The sequence below is a fragment of the Capra hircus genome, chromosome 10 (genome assembly GCF_001704415.2).
Source record: "Capra hircus breed San Clemente chromosome 10, ASM170441v1, whole genome shotgun sequence".
NCBI classification, from domain to species: domain Eukaryota; kingdom Metazoa; phylum Chordata; class Mammalia; order Artiodactyla; family Bovidae; genus Capra; species Capra hircus.
The window spans coordinates 6,679,816-6,703,661 of record NC_030817.1 but is presented as its reverse complement, the minus strand read 5'-3'; positions in this window follow the sequence as shown (position 1 = coordinate 6,703,661).

Sequence of the window (23,846 nt, the reverse complement as noted above, 5' to 3'; positions counted from 1 at the left end):
AACAGAGCATTGCTGATTTTTCCTTTTCCTATACTTTCAATCTAGGGAAAAAGCAGGGAAAGAAAAACTAGAAACTCAGTATTTAGGGAAAATAATAATCATAATGATTTCTACAGAGTCCTTAATACAGACATAGTAACTTTAAGAATTTTTGTTTGTTTATATTTAGGAATCAATTAATCCACCAGAGCTTGGGCAAAAGTTCATCTCTGGTACCGGTAACGGCACACTCCTAAATGTAGCAACATGACATGTTAGGGATCTCCTACATGAAAGATGCAGTTTTTATATTAATGGTAGAAACAGCTGGAGGAGTAAAGGACCTTGGCTTGGCTGCGTATTCCTTCGGTCTAACATTGCACCTACCTTCTTTGTATAAATAGCCATTTGCATTTCACATAAAGCTGCCAGCTGCATGGTCAATAAAAACAACACCATTATCTTTGCAAAGTATCCCTTGAATCAGGACTTCACAGAGGCATAGTCCCTAGGACAGGTCAATAATACGTGGTATCAAATCCAGGTGTAACTGTCAGTTTTACTACCCTCCCCTGGTAGACCCATTTGGATGGTTAAATTTAAATCAGAGGGGAAAGTAAACTCTGTTTCTAACTACATATAGTAAAATATATGTGTATCAGAAATATCTTGCATATTTGCACATGCTGGTATACTAATGTCTATATAAGCAGCCCCAGGCATCAGTTGGTTTCAGGTAACTCACCAGCAGCATTAACTATGGATTTTATATGAATATATCTATAGACAAACCTTTCTTAGGTCAAATGAAGTGAAGTGAAGTGAAAGTTGTTCAGTTGTGCCTGACTCTTTGTGATCTCATGGGCTGTAGCCCTTCAGTGTCCTCTGTCCATCAAATTCTCCAGGCAGGACTATTGGAGTGCGTAACCATTCTCTTCTCCACAGGGTCTTCCTGACCCAGGGATCAATCCTGTGTCTCCTGCATTGCAAGAAGATTCTTTACCATCTGAGCCATCAGGGTCAAGACCGAGTCCATTTGAGATGGAAAATTTCTTTTTTGTGATCAAGTTTCTTCTCTGCTGGGCATTTAGAAGACTTAAAATCTTGGCCCCTCTGTGTATTTTGCAAACCCACTATTCCAGTGCTTAAAAGGTTGGCACTGAAAATGTTAAAGTGAATCAGATTCACAGTAAAAAGAAACTCTGCCAAATGGTAGGTTTTATCTTTTCACTTTCATGCATTGGAGAAGGAAATGGCAACCCACTCCAGTGTTCTTGCCTGGAGAATCCCAGGGACGGGGGAGCCTGTTAGGCTGCCATCTATGGGGTCGCACAGAGTTGGACACGACTGAAGCGACTTAGCAGCAGCAGCAGCAGCAGCATCAGTGAATATTGCAGTTGATAAAGATAGCGGTAATAAAGCCCACTACAGGCTAAGGATGTACAAAATATTAGGCACTGTGCTCAGAGCTTTACAGATATCATCTGGTTTTGTTGCACAAGAATCTTACTCAGTGGTAGTATTGCCATTTGCCCATTTTACAGATAAATTCACAGGGACAGGAACTTTTCTCAAGGCAACACAGGAGTTAGTGCTAGAACTATCTTTGAATCTCAGTACTGCAGTTAATAAAATGAGTCCAAGATTTCTGGTACTGTCCCTGTCTCTCATTATTTGTGCTCATTTAACCAATGTTTGCTGAGTGCTTACTCTGTTAAGGCTGAGCACTCATGGACCTAGACTGAGGACCTGGAGCCTGGCTACAAGCGTAGACCAGCGCAAGGACAGAAAATTGCTGCTATCTCAAGTGCCAGCTCTGATTAACTGGCAAGAGGGGTCTGAAAAAATGTGTTTAGAATTCCATAGTTCAGGTCAGGTTAGCAAGGAGCAGTGGGGGAGGGGCAGATGAGCAATTTCTATGATGCGTGAGGGGAGATAGGGACAGTAGAGGTCACCAGTATTTGACTTTCCTGAGCTAGGGGATAACAAGAGAATAGCAGAAATACTCAGAGTGAGTGGTCAAATGGACTTGAGCAAATAGAAAACCGGAATACTTTAGGATCAATATTAAAGCCACATGGAGCTTCATTAAGAGAAAGAGATACAGACAAAACATGGTGTGCAGGTCGAGGGTAAGCAAAGGCAGGCAAAGAATGAATCAGACTCTAGACAGAAAGACGCACAGCTATTCAACAGGATAGTTGAAGGGTAGTCAGAAAAACGGGAAACCAAGTATCCCAGGCAGATACTATAAGTGAGTTCATCTTTTTATTAAACTCTTTATTTATTTTTACTTGTCTATTTGTTTTTGGCTGCAACAGGCCTTTGCTGCTGGGCGCAGGCTCTCTCGAGCTGTGGTAAGTGAGGGCTACTTCCTGATAGCAGTGCACACACTTCTTACTGTGGTGGCTTCTTTTGCTGAGAGGCACTAAGATTCTAGAGCTTGGGCTCAATAGTCGTGGCACCCGGCTTAGTTGTCCCCTTGGCATTTGAAATCTTTCCGGTGAAAGATGAAGTTACTCAGTCGTGTCCGACTCTTTGCGACCCCGTGGACTATAACCTACTAGGCTTCTCCATCCATGGGGTTCTCCAGGCAAGAATACTGGAGTGGGTTGCCATTTCCTTCTCCAGGGAATCTTCCCCACCCAGGGATCGAACCCCGGTCTCCCGCACTGGAGGCAGACGCTTTAACCTCTGAGCCACCAGGACCAGAGATCAAACCTGTATCATCTGCATGGGTAGGTGGATTGTTAACCACTGAACCACAGGGAAGTCTGTAAGTTCCTTTTCACGAGAAAGATTGTGGATAACTAAGCTGGGATACCTGCTGCAGCTCAAGAGGCACAAACTATCACTCCGCCATTTGCCTGGGCTGAGAGGTCAGAGGGTACCCCGGGCAGAGGTGGAAAGAATGGGGAGAGGTGTAGCTGGGCTTTGTAGGTGAGATCCATCTCAATAATCCCCAACTAGACTGGCTAAAAAGGTGGCTCTAGCTCAGCAGTGGCCAACTTTATGCTCTCCCAGGCCTGCTTTTTGACCACACAGCCTCCTGTTGCATCTGTTTTGGTAATGCACTGCTCCCCACTCCCAAGCAGATATCTGAATTGACAGCTGTTAATCCCACTTCAGTAGAAATAAATCCTGCCAGGGCTGGCAATGAGCAGGTGCATTTCCACTCACCTGGATCAAACAGAGTCTCCCAAGAGAATACAATTTGTGCACAGAGCCCTTATCCCCCTTGGCAACTGGAGGATTTAGCCCAAATTGTAGTACCTAGAGCCTACAGTTTGAGACAAGCGGCCTGGAAGAGAGATAAGCACACACTTCTGAGATGCATACGGTAACTAGCTCTCAACAGCATAAAATATTCAACTCAGAATGATGAATTTTAATTTTATTTCAAAAGCCTTTTCAAAGGGAAGGTGTCAGAGATTAACACTTGCTACTAGGTTTAACATAAATGGCTAGCTGCCAATTAGAATCTATTTTCCAATCATTTGTGATCTCATATATGAAAATGAATTATGTGGTTCAAGATGAAACAAAATCTATAATCCTCTGTACTGTGCTGAAATACTAAATCACGATAAAGGGGTGAGAGGTGAAGGGGAACATTTTGTTGATTTACACAGGAATAGCAAACGTGTAGCTCAATGAGATCTCAACTCAGCTGGGAAAGCATTTGGCTCATCTTGCTATGGAAAATAAAAACAAAACGTGGATTTCTAAAAGTTTTAATGAGCTTCCCAGGTGGCTCAGTGATAAAGAATTTGCCTGCCACAGATGACGCGAGTTCAATCCCTGAACCGGGAAGATCCCCTGGAGAAGGAAATGGCAACCCACTCCGACCTCATGGACAGAGGCTCCTGACAGGCTACAGTACAAGGGAGTACAAGGGGTCACAAGGGAGCTGGGCACGACTTAAGTGACTAAACAACAACAAACAAGGGTGAAGCTTAGGATCTAAAAGACCAGGTCAAATTATGTTCCTGGACAGGAGGACTAAGATGATCAGCCCAGCAGAGAGGCAAGAGTGGCGGGAGGAAATGCGAAAGGGTGCACTCATATCTTGGCAAGGGCGTTATTGTACCAGCAGGACCCAGGAACCTGAGCAAAGCCTAGCACTTGTGTGTGTGTGTGTGTGTGTGTGTGTGTGTGTGTGTGTGTGTGTGTGTGTGTGGTGGGGGCAGGTATCCAGTAGAATGGGACAGCTGATGTTGTACCTCAGCGCAATGCATTCTAAGACAGCTTTATTACTCATTGGGGCCACTTGGCTAGGCATACTGAGTGACACCAAGATCACGTGAATAGAAAGCCCCTGTGACTCTATGCAGTTTGCATTCTGTAATCTAGGGTTTTGAGGGCTTATTTTAACCCTGGACACTCTTATGGGTTAAATTGTGCTCCCTCCCCCCAATATGTTGAAGTTCTGACTCCCAGTACCTGTGCATGAAACTTTATTTGGAAATAGAATCTTTGCAGATACAGTCAAGTTACAATGAGGACATGGTGAATTCGAGTGGGCTGTTAATCCAGTATGGCCAGGGGTCGCCTAAGAAAAGGGAAATATGGAAATATACAGAAACGCTCAAGGGGAGAATGTCACATACCAACTGGAAGTGGAGGTGGGCATGTTTACAGCCCCCAGGCAGGGAACATATGAGGTGTTCAGCAGCTGGAGGACACAAGGAAAAATCCTTTAGAGCTTCAGAAGAACCATGGCCCTGTGGGCAACTTGATTTCAGTCTTCCCACCCTCCAGCTATTTCCAGATGTGAGTGAGATAATATATTGTTGTTGTTTTAAGTCATCCTGCTTGTGGTAATTTGTTACAGCAGACCTAGAAAGCTGACAGTTATCCTTATTCTAGTATAATATACTCAGAACCTTGAAATATTAGACAAGTAGATACAAAGTTGATCTGATGAAAGCTGGGATGAAAAGTCACAATTCATACCTGAAATATTCCTAGTCTATTGAATACTATTGGGGCAAACCAAGATGGGCGGGTCATGGTGGAGAGGTCTGACAGAATGTGGTCCACTGGAGAAGGGAATGGCAAGCCACTTCAGTATTCTTGCCTTGAGAACCCCATGAACAGTATGAAAAGGCAAAATGATAGGATACCAAAAGAGGAACTCCCCAGGTCATTAGGTGCCCAATATGCTACTGGAGATCAGTGGAGAAATAACTCCAGAAAGAATGAAGGGATGGAGCCAAAGCAAAAACAATACCCAGTTGTGGATGTGACTGGTGATAGAAGCAGTAAAGAGCTGTAAAGAGCAATATTGCATAGGAACCTGGAATGTCAGGTCCATGAATCAAGGCAAATTGGAAGTGGTCAAACAAGAGATGGCAAGGGTGAACATTGACATTCTAGGAATCAGCAAACTAAAATGGACTGGAATGGGTGAATTTAACTCAGATGACCATTACATCTACTACTGTGGGCAGGAATCCCTCAGAAGAAATGGAGTAGCCATCATGGTCAACAAAAGAGTATGAAATGCAGTACTTGGATGCAATCTCAAAAATGACAGAATGATCTCTGTTCATCTCCAAGGCAAACCATTCAATATCACAGTTATCCAAGTCTATGCCCCAACCAGTAATGCTGAGGAAGCTGAAGTTGAACGGTTTTATGAAGACCTACAAGATCTTTTAGAACTAACACCCAAAAAAGATGTCCTTTTCATTATAGGGGACAAGAATGCAAAAGTAGGAAGTCAAGAAACACCTGGAATAACAAGCAAATTTGGCCTTGGAATGTGGAATGAAGCAGGGCAAAGACTAGAAGAGTTTTGCCAAGTAAATGCACTGGTCATAGCAAACACCCTCTTCTAACAACACAAGAGAACACTACACATGGACATCACCAGATGGTCGACACCGAAATCAGATTGGTTATATTCTATGCAGCCAAAGATGGAGAAGCTCTATACAGTCAACAAAAACAAGACCAGGAGCTGACTGTGGCTCAGATCATGAACTCCTTATTGCCAAATTCAGACTTAAATTGAAGAAAGTAGAGGAAACCACTAGACCATTCAGTATGACCTAAATCAAATCCCTTATGATTATACAGTGGAAGTGAGAAATAGATTTAAGGGTCTAGATCTGATAGATAGAGTGCCTGATGAACTATGGAATGAGGTTCGTGACATTGTACAGAAGACAGGGATCAAGACCATCCCTATGGAAAAGAAATGCAAAAAAGCAAAATGGCTGTCTGGGGAGGCCTTACAAATAGCTGTGAAAAGAAGCGAGGTGAAAAGCAAAGGAGGAAAGGAAAGATATAAGCATCTGACTGCAGAGTTCCAAAGAATAGCAAGAAGAGATGCAAAGAAATAGAGGAAAAGAACAGAATGGGAAAGACTAGAGATCTCTTCAAGCTGGGAGGGATTGGGGGCAGGAGGAGAAGGGGACGACCCAGGATGAGATGACTGGATGGCATCACGGACTCGATGGACGTGAGTCTGAGTGAACTGCAGGAGTTGGTGATGGACAGGGAGGCCTGGCATGCTGCGATTCATGGGGTTGCAAAGAGTCGGACACGACTGAGCAACTGAACTGAACTAAACTGAAGCTTTTTTTTTAATTAAAAATATACTTATCTCATGAGTGTTCATCTAAATGATTTGTGAAGGTACCCATGTTATGAGCACTCAGATCAAGCATTATGATATCCCTTGTGCTCCCAGAATCCCCTCATGTTCCCTTTAGCATCCCAAATGCCATCTCCTCTCTTGGCTGCTTACTATCAAGTCCTTTTCCTCTGTCCATGGAATTCTCCAGGCAAGAATACAACAGTGGATAGCCATTCCTTTCTTCAAGGGATCTTCTTGACTGTGGAATTGAACCTGGGTCTCCTGCATTGCAGGCAGATTCTTTACTGTCTAAGCTACCAAGGGACATTGGCAATATCCAATTCACCTGTAAATTTATTTAAAAATATAAAAACTGCACATAAGAACTTTTAAATTATTATCTAATGCAATTGTCCCCTTTTTTCTTTCTTTTTAAATTATTCAAACCTGCAATAGTTTCTGCCTGTGTAATTCAAAGAACTTGCTATCTGACTCTCTTGTTAAGAGTCAGGGCATATTTCAAAAACACTTTTTAACTTCCAGCTTGATATTTTTAGAATACTTTGCCTATGAGGAAGTTATATGTAAATTATAGGGAATGAATCTAAATAATTAATTTTCATTTATTTTTATGTACTCTCTCATCTAGATGAAAGCTGAATATGTATAAACAAAGTAATGTTATTATTGTATCTCCATCTTTTCACCAAACTGATGAGGTGACTTCTAAAGCCAGCCAGTATTTGAATTGTATTCATTTTGTATCAAGTATTGTTCTAAGTGACTTTACATATTTTAAATTACTTAACCTCATAAGAATTCAATGAGATAGGATGGTTATTATTCACAGCCTACTGTAGAGAATACAGGTTACAGAGAGCTTGAGCCGATTCCCTAAGCTCACAGACGCATGGAGCTCAGATTCACACCCAGGCTCAGTAGCAGTTGAAGTCCATAGTCATCTTATTAGAGAAGCCTTCAACAGAGAGGCATGCAATGATAATGTTATAGGAATAAAGGCAAGGAAAAATACAAAAAGTCAGCCATAACATTCCGTGTATTTCTCAAGTTGAGCTCTAAAATGTTTTTCTTTGAGGCTCTTCAGAAGAAACACACTAATAAACCAAGCAAGCCAAAACCAGTCAGCTGCAAAGATCTCACAGAGACCATTTCTTTTTTAAATTGAAAAGAATAGCAGCTTTTCAAAACACCTTCCAAATATTGAATTTGAGAATTAATTCTTCAAATTATAAATATATTTATGCTTTGACCCAGCCATCCTGCTCTAGGGGATTTATCTAACTGGCAGACAAGCATGCATACAGAAATGATTCATGAAAGCTAATCACAGAAGTATTGGACTTAATAGCAAGGGGCTGGAAATAGCTCAAACGTCTGTTTCTAGGGACTAGTTAAATAGAGACAGTGCATCCTATGTGTGACGCCAGAAGGGCAAAAAATATGTCTTTAAAAGAGATGAAATGTTCATACATAATATATAGCATTATACACTGTAAATAGATCAAGAAACTAGATATAAGTTTGGCTTCCCAGGTGGTGCTAGTGGTAAAGAACACACCTGCCAATGCAGGAGATTTCAGAGACAAGGGTTTGATCCCTGAGTTGGAAAGATCCCCTTGAGGAGAGCATGGTATGGAGAATCCCATGGACAGAGGAGCCTGGCGGGCTACAGTCTGCAGTGTCACAAAAAATCAGACATGACACGACTGACGTGACTGAGCCTGCATGCAAGTATGCCTGCTTATATGTATAAGAAGATACACTGGGAGGATTCACAAAATTCAAAACGGACAAGTCTTCTTTCTCATCCATGACGCATTTGCAAATACCATTGCTTCTGCTTTCAAAACAGGCCACAAATCTGACTATTTATAACAACTTCTTACTATCATTACTATGGTCCAAACCATCATTATCTCATGCCTGAACAACTATAATAGCTTCCACCCTTGAACCTTAAAACCATTTTGACATGGGAGCCAGAGGGATCCTCTTAAAAGGATGCGTCACTGCTTGGCTTGAAACCCTCCCAAGTCAGAGTGAAAATCAACACATATTATGACTAACAAAGCTTTATATGACTTTACCTAAGTTCTTGTTCTATTTTCTACCAATCTTCCCTTAGTTCATTTATGGGGTCCCCATTGTTCTATCTAGATTTAAGAAGATACTCATTAATTAAAAAAAAATTAAAATAATGAAAATATTCAATTGCCTATTATTAGCTGCTCTTATACCAACTTCTACCTAGGGGTTGTATTTAATAAACCAGAAGTAAAAGAAACTTTCCTCTGAAAGTATAAGACCAATGGAATTCAAGAAAATATTAAATTGTATAAACAACTGTATTCCAAATTCATGGTGGTATATTCATTTACTTTAAAAAATTAATTATATCAGAAATATTATCTATAAGTGTAATCACTACCTTGGATTATTAATCCAAGATCATTCTTAAGAATCCAACAGTTTTTTGTTTTGTTTTGTTATTTTTTACTATCAAGATTAGGAAACAGATTTATGGTGGTGTTGCTAATACTTTCACTTCTTTCAAGAATATCTTTCACATAATTGTAGTGGGGTGGAGGTAGATAGGCTTCCAAGTTTGATACTTGACCCTTCATTCATAAGAATAAATACCAGAATTTGTGCTGTTTGGAAACTGGAGAAATAATCAATGTCAGATGAACTTGTCCCAAGAGTCCATTTATACTGGAACTTCATTTGCAAACTGAAAATTGACCTCATTCAGATTACAGTTATGTACTGGTTATTGGAATTACATTATCCAGCATGTTGTTAGGTGGCTCATTTCTTTTCCTTCAAAGAATAGGCACCAAGATAAAAAGTCAAGAGTGTGTTCCATGTGGTGCTCTTGGAAGATCAGAGGTCATTCATTTTTACGATCATTCTCAGGATTCCTCTTATTCAAGACCTGAAGAATAATAAATTAACTTGTCTAAAAACTATTGGATCTAGCGATTAATTTAACTAGCTGGTTTGAATCAACGAACCTGTGTACAAGTCTTGGAACTTCTGCAATTAAAAAAAGGAAAAACAGGAAACTGTCAAACTGGGATCTTTACGTGTACAAAGGACACAGTCCTACTGAGTATATTGTTTTCCCCCGTGATGAAACTGTAGCCCAAGTGGAAGGACCAGAGGTCTCCCTGTGCCTGTTCATCTCCTAAACCAAAACTACTGGTCCTTCCTCTGTTGATGGCAAACGACCACATCCACTTGGCACGTGCGATTTAAGTCTCCCTGTTGGACCAGGACCTTTCATTCCTCTCAAGCCTGCTTAGGTTGCATTAAGCTGCCATGTTCCACATAAGCACTCCTTGCTGAGAAAGAAATGTCAGGAGTGTCAATTCCTGTGTGGCAGAGGCTCCTCTGGTGATTGCTTATAACAATGGACGAGAAGATAAACTACTGCAACATAATTCAGAGGTCAGTGGACAGAACACACGGGAAAGGCCAGTCTAACATTCACAGCCCCTGAAGTCTTTGAATTCCTTCATTTACACTGTGATGGCGTGTTTACTGGTTTTTTGATTTCAGCTCTCAGGGGCCTGGATGATGAAGGTGGCCATGAAATTAAAAGGCTCTTGCTCCTTGGAAGAAAAGCTATGACAAATTTGTGTGTGTTAGTCACTCAGTCATATTCAACTCTTTGCAACTCCATGGACTGATAGTAGCCTGCCAGGCTCCTCTGTCCATGGGATTCTCCAGGCAAGAATACTGGAGTGGGTTGCCATTTCCTTCTCTAAGGCATCTTTCCAATCCAGGGGTTGAACCTGTGTCTCCCACATTGCAGGCAGATTCTTTACCATCTGAGCAACCAGGGAAGTCCATGACAAACCTAGATAGCATATTAAAAAGCAGAGATGTCACTTTGCCAACAAAGGTCTATATAGTCAAAGCTATGGTTTTTCTAGTAGTCATGTATGGATGTGAGAGTTGGACCATAAAGAAGACTGAGCACTGAGGAACAGATGCTTTCAAACTGTGGTGCTGGACAAGACTCTTGAGAGTCCCTTGGACTGCAAGGTGATAAAACCAGTCAATCCTAAAGAAATCAACCCTAAATATTCATTAGAAGTACTGATGCTGAAGCTGAAGCTTCAATACTTTGGCCACTTCATGCAAAGAGTCAGCTTATTAGAAAAGACCTTGATGCTGGGAAGGATTGTGGAAAGGAGGAGAAGGGGGCATCAGAGGATGAAATGATGGGATGGCATCATCGACTTAATGGACATGAGTTTAGGCAAACTCTAAGAGACAGAGAAGGGCATGGAAGCCTGGAGTGCTACACTCCGTGGGGTTGCCAAGAGTCGGACATGACTTAGCAACTGAACAGCAACAACAAAAGCATAGGCCAACCTTGAATGTAAATCTCTGTCATTTGATAACAAACTCTTTCATCCACAGCTGGTTCCCTACATGCACACATGGGAGGCAAAATCACTGGTGTGAGACACCACTAAAGTTAATTTGGCTTCACGTAAAATGATGGTCTCTTTTGGCAGTATCTGTCAAAATGTAAAATAGATATGATCTCTTTTGCCAAGAGGTTCCACTTCAAAGGAAGCATTCCTCAGATATTCTGGTATAAGATCCCAAAGATGTATATGCACTGTCCTCACTGAAACATCTTTTGGTGATAGAAAAGACCTGAAGACAAAAGCTGATCACTAAGGAATAGGTTTAACCAATCACAACAGAATTGCAAGCAATCTCTGAGAAATATGAGACAAATTTGTATATACTGTGAGTAGCAGGGTGCTCATGATGATTTTTTACGACACAATAAAAGTTAAAAACAGTACAAGAAACACGTTTAAATTTTTTCATTAATGTTACGCATTTGCTCTATATTAACAGTGCTAGCCTGGAGAATCCCAGGGACAGAAGAGCCTGATAGGCTGCCATCTCTGGGGTCTCACAGAGTCGGACACAACTGAAGCGACTTAGCAGCAGCAGCAGCAATGGCTACCTCACTCTGAGAAAGGGTGAATGTGTTCGTTGCTCAGTCATGGCTGACTCTTTGTGGTCCCCTGGGCTGTAACCCTCCAGGGTCCTCTGTCCATGGAATTTTCCAGGCAAGAATACTGGAGTGAGTACCCATTCTCTCCTCCAGGGCATCTTTCTGACCTAGGGACCCAACTGGTGTCTCTTACATCTCACGCATTGAAAGATGGGTTTACCACTAGCACTGCCTGGGAAGCCTCAAGAAGAAAAGCTTCCCTGACTGGGAATCAAACCTGGGCCGCTGCAGTGAGAGTGCTGAATGCTAACCACTAGGCAACCAGGGAGCGTCAACCCTCAATCTAGTAGTGGGATTATGAGTGCAGGAATCTTTTTATTATCTATGCTCTTTTTAAAATTTTTAAATTAATTAATTTATTTTGATTGGAAGCTAATTATTATACAGTATTACAGTGGTTTTTGCCATACATTAGCATGAATCAGCCATGGATGTATTATGCTCTTTATTTTTATATAATTGATTTTGACAAAGACAGGAACTCATTTTCTATTATTAATTTTAAAAACTCAAATGATGATAAAAATTACATAAAATGATACCCATTTTTTCTTGGTTTAGGAGGCATGAAATGTCTTATTCTTATATTTTACCCCTAGACCTAAGTTCCGCATCCTTTACCTTGCTCGCTCCTATGTCAGCGGCACGTCTTTGTGAAACAGGAGATTTCTCTGGGTTTAGGGGTGCATTCTTGGACTCTGAATAGACTAAGCAGCTTGATCTCTTACTGTTGGCCTCCTAGGAAGTCGGCTTTAAATAACAGAACTATCCAACTCGAGAGGCCAATCTCTCTGAGGTCACTTGGATACATCAAAACTGGTTGAAAAACTGCATATATGGCACATGAAAAAAAAATTGTTATAGGGGTGATAAGTTTATTTAGGAAAAGATTGACTCGTGCAAAAATGCTGCATGCAGGTAATTGAAGTCCATATCACACAACTGAACATGTGAAGCATTAACATGGTAAATGGATCATTTTCTAGTGAAGGTGAGTGCAGAAACCCAGGGACTGTGGCTGGGTACAGTCTACAGAAGGAGATTCAGCTCCCAGTGGATCTGAAGAACAAGTATGCCAGGAGTGCAGTTCTGTAATCAGGCTCCTTGACTTACTATCCACATAACAAGAGCCAATAATCTCCATTGTGTAGCGAGATAAATCCTAGTACCTTCATTGTGAAGTTACTGTGAGCATCAAATAAGTGGATGTCTTATAAAGCACTTAGAAGCATGTGGTTTAGTAAACTGAAGTTATCACCATTATTTTACCATTACTAAAATTGTAACAAACCCAGAATCCAGTGAATATACTATCCAATGTCAGTCATTTATTCAATTAGCAAAAAATCAAATCTTATTAACTGAAAGACTCATTGTTGATTCAGCTGAATGTTTTCCAGATAGTATGAATATACACTTAAAAACATGACTAAAGATCTCCATATGAATTTTCTAAAACCTATGGAAAATTTTAATAAGTAAGAAAGATTTTCCCACAATAGTTTGGTATCCAGAAAAATATATTCTGGCAGTCATTTCAGATGCTTTCTTAAAGAAAACTTTGTTGAAAAACATTTACTTATGTCATCCTGGTTGTGGATTAATTGCCAGAATCTGCTTCCCACGTGGCTCAATGATAAGGAATCTGCCTGAAGTTGCAGGAAATGAGGGTTTGATCCTCGCATCAGGACGATTCCCAGGAAGAGGAAACGGCAACCCACTCCAGTATTCTTGCCTGGAGAATCCTAGGCACAAAGGAGGCTTGTGGAGTACAGTCCATGGGATTGCAAAAATCAGACATGAGTGAGTGCACACATAGACACACACACACACACACACACACACACACACACACACACAAACATCCTTATCAGAGAAAACTTTTCAATATCGTTTGCCTTACTGCCTACTTTAGGATAGCCCAGGATGGGCTGCAGTAATAAATAAACCTTAAAATCTCATTGGTTTATCATAACAAAGATTTATGTCTTGCTTGTGCTACCATGAGGGCAAATTTCCCACAGTTTCAGCTACCAATTCTAGAACAATTGGTTTCTAAAATTTTTGGAGAGAGATCTTCAGGGATATTCAAGATGTTTCAAACAGTGAAATAAGACTGAAACCAGTCTGTATTATTTTGGCCACATTCCATTTACCCAAATTCAGGGAAACAGGTCAAGCCTCACCGTGTAGGAAGCTGGAGAATGAACTTGGCTTGTCTTAGGCACAGCAAGCAAAGCAGAAAACTCAGGACCTTGTCTCTGCCATACAAGCCTCATATACAAGTGATGTGGAATTCTGCACATGGGTGAGCCTCAAAACTAAGAAGCAGAGCCATCTCACTGATGACTCGAACAGGGTCTGGCACCCAGCCATAGCTCCAAGAATACTGGTGGATTAATTGATGTAGAACCATATCATTATTTTAAGCTATTCAAGGTTGAGCTGATTATTTCCAGTACTGACTGATTACGAAAAGCTCCTCTTCAGGAATTCCTTCCTCGGGGATGATTTTTTACTTTTGGAAACAATCAGTTACATCTAGTCTTCCTTGCATTTCATTGTTCATTTCTGATTGCATTAAATTCTTATGCTTCTGTGCCCAGTCACTCAGTTCTGTTTCACTCTTTGCAACCCACATACTGCAGCCCTCCAGGCTCCTCCGTCCGAGGGATTTTCCAGGGAAGAATACCGGAGTAGGTTGCCATTCTCTTCTCCAGAGCATCTTCCCAACAAGGGACGGAACCCACGTCTCTTGTGTCCCCTGCATTGGCAGGTGGATTCTTTACCACGAGCACCAACAAGGCCTTGAAATGATGTTTCCTCTTACCTCTGATTTCCAGGAAGCAATACAGGTTTTCCACTTGGGGAGTAATAGATACGTTTCTTTTAAAATACATGTGTTAAAACCAAGACAACTATGTATGATATAATCCATATATCTAATCATTTAAGGGTGCAAATACAGAGGGGCGCAAATACAGAGGGGTGATTGTATTCCTCAAATAACTGAAGGTTGGAAGTTGTATGTCTAAAAAGCATGAAGTCAAGTTATGTATTAGTCATAAATTTAAAATAATATTGATGCTTACATCTAACCATTAGAGAGAAATTAGTTCATTTGGAATAGAGCCAATACCAAATATGGCAAATGAATTCAAACTCATTTCACTACTCTGCTCAGTATTATGTAAGCCACTGGCCTAAATTTATATGTTTTATTCAGAGTTAGCCATTGTTTAAGCTAATGGGGCTAACTTTGAAACACAGTGAATAAAAACAATACAGAAATTGACTTATTTTCCCTGTTTACCCTCAGCAGGGTCAAGTATTTAGCACTCCCAGCATCTTTATTTGTGTATGTATGTTAATAAAATCCCCCTTAAATGAGAATGAAAAAAATACCACCCTCAAGGAATCATATTTCAAGTTAAATAGATTTAATAGCTACTCAAAAATTTTGTTGAGGGCCATACACTATGGAACAGTTATTCAATATAACACTGAGATATTATAAATAATATATAGTATTGTAATTGAGGATAAATGTTGGTTGTCAACAAATGTTTATTATCTGACTGGCATATGCTAGATTCTAGAATTACAGAAAAAGAAGTCTTACATTTCAGATGGGGCCTCCCAGGTGGCCCAGTGGTGGAGAATCTGCCTGCCAATTCAAGAGATGTGGCTTCAATCCCGGGATCAGAAAAATCCTCTAGAGAAGGAAATTAGCAACTCACTCCAGTATTTTTGTCTGGGAAATCCCATGGACAGAGGAGCCCAGCAGGCTACAGTCCATGGAGTCACAGAAGAGTCGGGCACAACTTAGCAGCTAAAAATACCACCACCCTTCAAATAAAGGGGGTGACTCCCATTTACAAATAAATCTGCTAAATGTCAGAGAGCAGAGTCCATTAATCATACTGGGCAACATGGAAGGACTCTCTAAATCTATTTTAGGGAGTATGGGTAGGGGTGCAAATTTAGAGAGAGGAATTTAGGATTGCACAATGTTAAGAATGAATAAGCATTTTCATGGAATGCCAGTAGAGTATAACTATTATAGGTAGAATACCACCAATGTACAAAAGTAATATATTTGAAAAAACCCAAATACCTCAGTATAGCTGGAGGTAGAAAGAGGATAAGAAATAGTCAGAAATAGAATCACAGATGTACAGAATAAACTTACTGATACCAAGGGGGTGGGGGAGGGTGGGGTGAATTGGGGGGCTGGGAGTGGCATACACACACCAGTAAGCAGAAAATAGAAAACCAATGAGAACCTCCTGTAGAGCCCAGAGAACTCTGCTCACAGCTCTGTGGTGACATAAATGGGAAGGAAACTAAAAGAAAGGAGGTATGTGTCCACACGTAACTGGTTCACTTTGCTGTATAGCAGAAACGCACGCAACACTGCAAAGCAGCTATACTCCAATAAGAACTTAAAAACAATAAAAGAAAATAAGAAAGGAATAGAGCCAGTTATGCAATTTGCATAGCCTAGTGCACAGCAGAGATGCTGCTGGAAATGTGTGGGACAGGAGAATGGAGTCTTCCGTTTACGCAGGGTCTGCTACCGCATCCTTCCAAGAGATTAAAAACCAGCATTCTGGACTATGCTTCAAGGTGTGGGCACCTGGATCGGGGTGGTTGCAAGACTCCCATTAACTCGTCTGCCCAGTCAACTGGGAACATGCCTGGGTGCTGTTTGCCCAGATGGGACAGTCAAGTGTGCCCTAAGTGCCATCAGGACTGTGTTGGATCCCTACCCGTCTCTACACTCCCTGTACTCATATCCAAGACAAAGCTGGGGCCAAAGCCAGAGAGAGTGAAATGCAAGCCTGGCTCCATTGTTGAACCCAGGTATCATTCCCAGCTGAGCGTGACAGGTCAGTATGTGGGTGTGCGAAACGGGAGGCTGAGACTCTCTTCTGAAGGCAGGGGAGAGGGCAGACCATGTGCAAGCTTACTATCCACGCCCCTGGCACACGGTTCATTATTCCACTGAACACCTGCAAAAGCAAATTCCAAGATAAAATTAGTAAGCGTTTGAAGATCACAAGCGTACAGCATCAGACTTTAAGCTGCTCTGGCCACAGGCTCTGGAACCTGTATTTGGGCAGCAGAAAATTTAGACTGATTAGAAATAAAAACTGCCATTTTTTTTCACTAATGTGTTTGGGTTTTATATTAGAGATGCGTGATTGGTATTAAAGGATTCTGTTTGACAGAAAGGACAAGTGATAGTACTATAGCCATTGAAAAGAAGTATAAAATAGCAGTTAGGGACATTGTGGAGTTCTCAGATTAAAAATGTTATTTCTCTTTGGAAGAAAAGCTATAACAAACCTAGACAGCACAGCAAAAAGCAGATGTTACTCTGCCAAATAAGGTCTGTATAGTCAAAGCTATGGTTTTTCCAGTAGTCACATATGGGTGTGAGAGTTGGAACATAAAGAAGGCTGAGCACCCAAGAACTGATGCTTTTGAACTGTGGTGTTGGAGAAGACTCCTGAGAGCCCTTTGGCCAGCAGGGAGATCCAGCCAGTCAATCTTAAAGGAAATCAACCCTGAATATTCATTGGAAGGACTGATGCCGAAGCTGAAGCTCCAATACTTTGGCCACCTGATGTGAAGAGCTGACTCACTGGAAAAGACCCTGATGCTGGGAAAGATTGAAGGCAGGAGGAGAAGGGGATGACAGAGGATGAGATAGTTGGATGACATCACCCACTCAATGGCCATGAGTTTGAGCAAGCTCTGGGAAATGGTGAAGGAAAGGAATGCTTGGTGTGCTGCAGTCCATGGGGTCACACAAACTCAGACATGACTTAGTGACTGAACACAGCAACAAAAATTTTAAACTTTAATTTTATGACCTAATGAAACTCACAGTCACTATGTTAAGTCATGGTTTTATTGGGTCATAGTAGTAGAAGAATCTAATGATTTGATTTAAAATTGTGAAAAGCTGATTCTTTAAGGATTGGATTTCTTTCCTATATCTAATAAAAAAAAGAGGAAATGAATATGAGTACAAAATGAATAAAGTACAAAATCTCAGTGCATCACTGTCTTCTTATAAGATGATATTTGCAATGGAGATTATGTTTAAAGTCATTCTGTTACAAAATGTCTACAGAACAACCTTGTTGGAAACCAATAAATGGACTGCATTAAATCCGCAGGATAATGTGCCATATGTGGCTTAAAAATTGTCTCCTGGAAAGCACAGACATGCCTCTTCAGAATTTTACAAAAGCAAGGTCATGATATTGTCAAGCAGCTAACTTGATAGAAATTTCAGCACATTTGAAGCACAATTGCTTCAAATTTATATACCAAATTATCTTCATTGAGCCAGTCACCTACCCTTTCTAGCACTTAATTTTTTTTTTTTTTCAAACAGGGCTGCAGTGATTTTCCTGCAGACTTGACTTATTGTCATAATATTTATAAAATCTTCTGAGCCAGATGTAGCTTATAGAATTTCAAGTTTAATTTAACACATCGTACAAACAGATTAAATGATTTCATATCCCATAGAGAAATACAGAAGGAAGTCAAACTCATGTTTCAAGACCATGAGCTTCTCTAAGCAAATTTTGTATGGGCTCTGCGGCCTGTTTCAGTTCAGTTTAGTCCAGTTGCTCAGTCGTGTCTGACTGTTTGCAACCCCATGGACCCCAGCACACCAAGCCGCCCTGTCCATCACCAACTCACGGAGTTCACTCAAACTCACTGCCACTGAGTCAGTGATGCCATCCAACCATCTCACCCTCTGTTGTCCCCTTCTCCTCCCGCCCTCAATCTTTCCCAGCATCAGAGTCTTTTCCAGTGAGTCAGCTCTTCGCATTGGATGGCCAAAGTATTGGAGTGTAAGCTTCAGCATCAGTCCTTCCAATGAACACCCAGGACTGATCTCCTTTAGGATGGACTGGTTGGACCTCCTTGCAGTCCAAGAGACTCTCAAGAGACTCCTCCAACATCACAGTGCAAAGCATCAATGCTTCGGCACTCAGCTTTCTTCATAGTCCAACTCTCACATCCATACATGACCACTGGAAAAACCATAGTCTTGACTAGGTGGACCTTTGAAGGTAATGTCTCTGCTTTTTAATATGCTGTCTAGGTTAGTCATAACTTTCCTTCCAAGGAATAAGCGTCTCTTAATTTCATGGTTGCAATCAACATCTGCAGTGATTTTGGAGCTCCCAAAAATAAAGTCAGCCACTGTTTCCACTGTTTCCCCATTTATTTGCCATGCATCCCATGATCTTATTTTTCTGAATGTTGAGCTTTAAGCCAAACTTTTCACTCTCCTCTTTCATTTTCATCAAGAGACACTTTAGTTCTTCCCTTTCTCCCATAAGTGTGGTGTCATCTGCATATCTGAAGTTATTAATGTTTCTCCTGGCAATCTTAATTCCAACTTGTGCTTCATCCAGCCTAGCATTTCTCATGATGTACTCTGAATATAAGTTTAATAAGCAGGGTGACAATATACAGCCTTGATGTACTCTTTTTCCTATTTGGAACCAGTCTGTTGTTCCATGTCCAGTTCTAACTGTTACTTCCTGATCTGCATACAGGTTTCTCAAGAGGCAAGTCAGGTGGTCTAGTATTCCATTGTTTTCAGAATTTTCCACAGTTTATTATGATCCACACAGACAAAAGCTTTGGCACAGTCAATAAAGCAAAAATAGATGTTTTTCTGGAACTCTCTCGCTTTTCTGAGGATTCATGGATGTTGGTAATTTGATCTCTGGTTCCTCTGCCTTTTCTAAAACCAGCTTGAACATCTGGAAGTTCATGGTTCACATACTGCTGAAGCTTGACAGGGGAATTTTGAGCATTACTTTATTAGCATGTGAGATGAGTGCAATTGTGCAGTAGTTTGAGCATTCTTTGGCAATGCCTTTCTTTGGTATTGGAATGAAAAACAACCTTTTCTATTCCTGTGGCCACTGCTGAGTTTTCCAATTTGCTGGCATATTGTGTGCAGCACTTTCAAAGCATCATCTTTTAGGATTGAAATAGCTCAGCTGGAATTCCATCACCTCCACTGGCTTTGTTCATAGTGATGCTTTCTAAGGCCCACTTGATTTCACATTCCAGGATGTCTGGCTCTAGGTGAGTGATAACACCAATCTGATTATCTGGGTAGTGAAGATCTTTTTTTGCACAGTTCTTCTGTGTATTCTTGCCACCGCTTCTTAATATCTTCTGCTTCTGTTAGGTCCATACCATTTCTGTCCTTTATCGAGCCCATCTTTGCATGAAATGCTCCCTTTGTATCTCTAATTTTCTTGAAGAGATCTCTAGTCTTTCCCATTCTATTGTTTTCCTCTATTTCTTTGCGCTGGTCATTGAGGAAGGCTTTCTTATCTCTCCTTGCTATTCTTTGGAACTCTGCTTTCAAATGGGGATATCTTTCCTTTTCCCTTTGCTTTTGACTTCTCTTCTTTTCACAGCTATTTGTAAGGCCTCCTCAGTCATTTTGCCTTTTTGCATTTCTTTTCTTGGGGATGGTCTTGATCCTTGTCTCCTGTACAGTGTAGAGTTTGTAAAGATTTCTGTACAATATCTAATTCAATATAAATTTTAACAATTATGTTAATATAAGCCCACAAAATAAATTTCATTACTTTAAATCTAAACCTGATTACATGAAATGCATAGCAGATTCCTGTACCCTAATTGCTCCATAGATTTTTATATTCAGCATCACATTCTTTCTTTCTGTACTTTTTTCATTCATCCTGCACTGATCCTACCTCAGCTGGTGGACATGTCTTCATGACTTCCCAGCACGAGGGTCTACGAGAGTTAGTTAACACCTACCTACCTGTCAAGATACATTTAAATGTAAACTGTCACAAAAACCTTTACTGATCCTTCTAGGCAAAGTAAATAATTTCTTTCTCTTTGTGCTACTTTGCTCTGTACCTGTGTCTATAATAGTACCTATAATTTTTATTTCAAAATTTTTATTTCAATATATTTTTTAATGTACTACATGCCTTCATTAATGGGAAATTTCCTAAATTAAATGACTACTGTCATACTCATCTATGTATTTATATATTTATAAAAATATAAATATATTTTTATGCTATGTATTTATAAAATAATAGAATGCTTAGTCCACAGTTGAAAACTAATATAAAGGAGGGAATAAATGAATCATCTATTTACTTTTGTGACTATATAATCTTTATTCACATTAAAGCTTATCTTAATTTGTTTCAAGTATATTATGTTTGTCTTTCAATTTTGATTTGATATAATTACTTTGATAGACTTAGATTTTCCTTTCAAAAATCTGTATTACTATATTATTATATTATATTAATATATTATTTTATTTATATATAATGTATAAATATATAAATAATATATAATATAAATATATAATATATAATATAAACATATGATATATATTATATATTATATTATATATAAATGATATATTATTTATATATAATATTTATATATTATTTATATATAATATACATCTATTTACTTTTGTGATTATATAATCTTTATTCACATCAAACCTTATCTTAATTTGTTTCAAGTATATTTATGTTTGTCTTTCAATTTTGATTTGATATAATTACATTGATAGTCTTAGATTTTCCTTTCAAAAATCTGTATTATATTAATATATTATAATATTTTTATATAATGTAATATAAATATATTTTATATGATAATTTATATAATTCCTTTCACAAATCTGTATTATATTATATTATTTTATTTTATTATTTATATATAATATATAGTATTATTATATTATATTAATATATTATTTATATATAGTATATAACATATAAAATATAGTATTATTTATATATATTATGTTATGTTATTTCTCCCAATAGTTAATGGATGTCATCCCATCATACTTTGACCCAGATAGGACAGTGTCTCAATACTTTTCTATACATTTCCAGTTGGGATAAATTTATTTTATTTACTTTTTTTAGCTCCTTGTAAGCACTGTGCTAATCAAATTTTGGTGCTGGAGAAGACTCTTGAGAGTCCCTTGGACTTCAAGGAGATCAAACCAATCAATTCTAGAGAAAATCAGCCTTGCATGTTTACTGGAAAGACTGATGCTGAAGCTCCAACAATTTGGCCACCTGATGTGAAGAGCTGAAAAATACTGTGGTGCTGGGAAAGATTAAAGGTAAAAGAAGAAGGGCGTGGCAGAGGATAAGCTGCTTAGGTAGCATCACTGACAATGGACATGAATTTGAGCAAACTGTGGGAGGCAGTGGAGGACAGAGGAGTCTGGCATGCTGCAGTGCATGGGGTTGCAAAGAGTCAAACACAGCTTAACGACTGAAAGACAGTTATTTGCACTAAGTCCCATGTAGCTGAGAATTGTCACTCACTAAGTATCTAAATGAATGAATAAGTCATGTAGTAGTCAAACCAATGTCAAGTGCTTTACTTGTTAAGTACATTATAGCTGCTTTAGACAAAAAGACTCTCAAGAGTGATTAAAATCACAATTACAAGATTATCCTATTGAAACATATAACCCCTTTGACAGTTATTATCTTTATGATATAATTTGCTGGATAGAATTTCAGGAACAACACACCTATTTATACAAGAGACTATTATGTGATATATTAATTTTTCTGCTTTATATTACCTTTAATTCACAAATGATACATGATTACATTTCTTGCAAAATTTATTCCACAAACTGCAAATTCTTCTTTGAATACCCCCTCAAAAATCCATCTCCTTTACCTCCTCGATAGATGTAACTACTGGCAAGTTGCATATTTCTTAGTTTATCTAGATAAGATGTACACACATGGTTAAGTTCAATTAAACTCTTTGCATTTATGTATCTCTCATTTTGCCGTGAGACAAAGAAAGAAGTAAACATTAAATTCCATTAATAGAGGAAGAAGACATCCAATCTAAATGTGTATTTTCTTTGAGCACATAGGGAAAATCATAAAACCTGCTGGTCATGATTTGAAATCCTGTTTTTAAAAGCCCACTTCATTTCTGATTGTATCTACCAGATACAAGAATCCAGCTGTTTATGTTTTGTGATAGCTTGCTTGGATGTAGTCCAAAAGGTGAAGTGGAGTGAGTTTACAATCTCCTAGCAGCACGTTGAAGCAGCGTGGCACAGCAGGAGCAACGGTTAAGTGTGCTTGTTTTGCTTCATTCAAACATTAGCATCTTTTGCATTGCGAGGGGGACCTCTTGGGAGCCAGGGACAGCTCTGGTTTACATTGCCAAGTCTCCTTCCTCCCCACACCGTGCGCTCAGACATCCTCATAACCTCTTCCACCAGGGGCTCCTCAGCCTTAATTGGGAGAACAATGGGGCTTTTTAGAAGGAGCCACTTACCCCAGCAGCCCCACTTGCTCTTTTACGGTTCTGCGTGAGCCGGACTGTTACCCAGGGAGCATATACTATACCTTGTCAGATTGCTTATTAAGGAGGCTGGAGCTTGATTCAAAAAGACTGCGAAGAATACCTCCAGTCTTGACTGTTCCATAATACAGTTCCTCTGGGCACACTTTACAAAAGATTCAAGGCGAGACCAGCACCAGGTTGCATTTATGCAGAATGAGAAGGCTTGGGGCATTGTGATGAAGTGTTTTCAACATTTCACAGTTTAACATAATTGATTTCTAACAGGAGCTTTCTGTCATGAAGTCTTTTCAGTCAAGAGAGCTATCAAAGAGCTAGGGTCCCTTACATCTCTATTTAAAAGGCACATTTTATTCCAAATATTAACCCTGGGGATAACTAAACAACTAAAAGATATATAAACAAGTCATGAGACCAGCAAGGTACCTGTGGTAGTTATGCTTAGGATGAATTTTACAGAATGTATGTATATCCAGGTACACAAATACACACACACAAAGGAATGTGTGTGTATATATATATTTACAGTTGACTCTAGAACAACATGGAGTGCTGACCCTCCAAGGAGTGAAAAATTGCCTGTAGGTTATAGTGACCCCTCCCTATCCTCAGCTCTGCATCAGTGGATTCAACCAACTGGGGATTACGTATTGGGAAATATTTGCTTACAAGTGCACCACACAGTTCAGGCAGGTGTTGTTCAAGGGCCAACTATATTTGGAAATATATCTTCTATTATTCACCAATTGGTACCGGAGGAGATGAACATTATCCAGCTTTTATTTCATTATT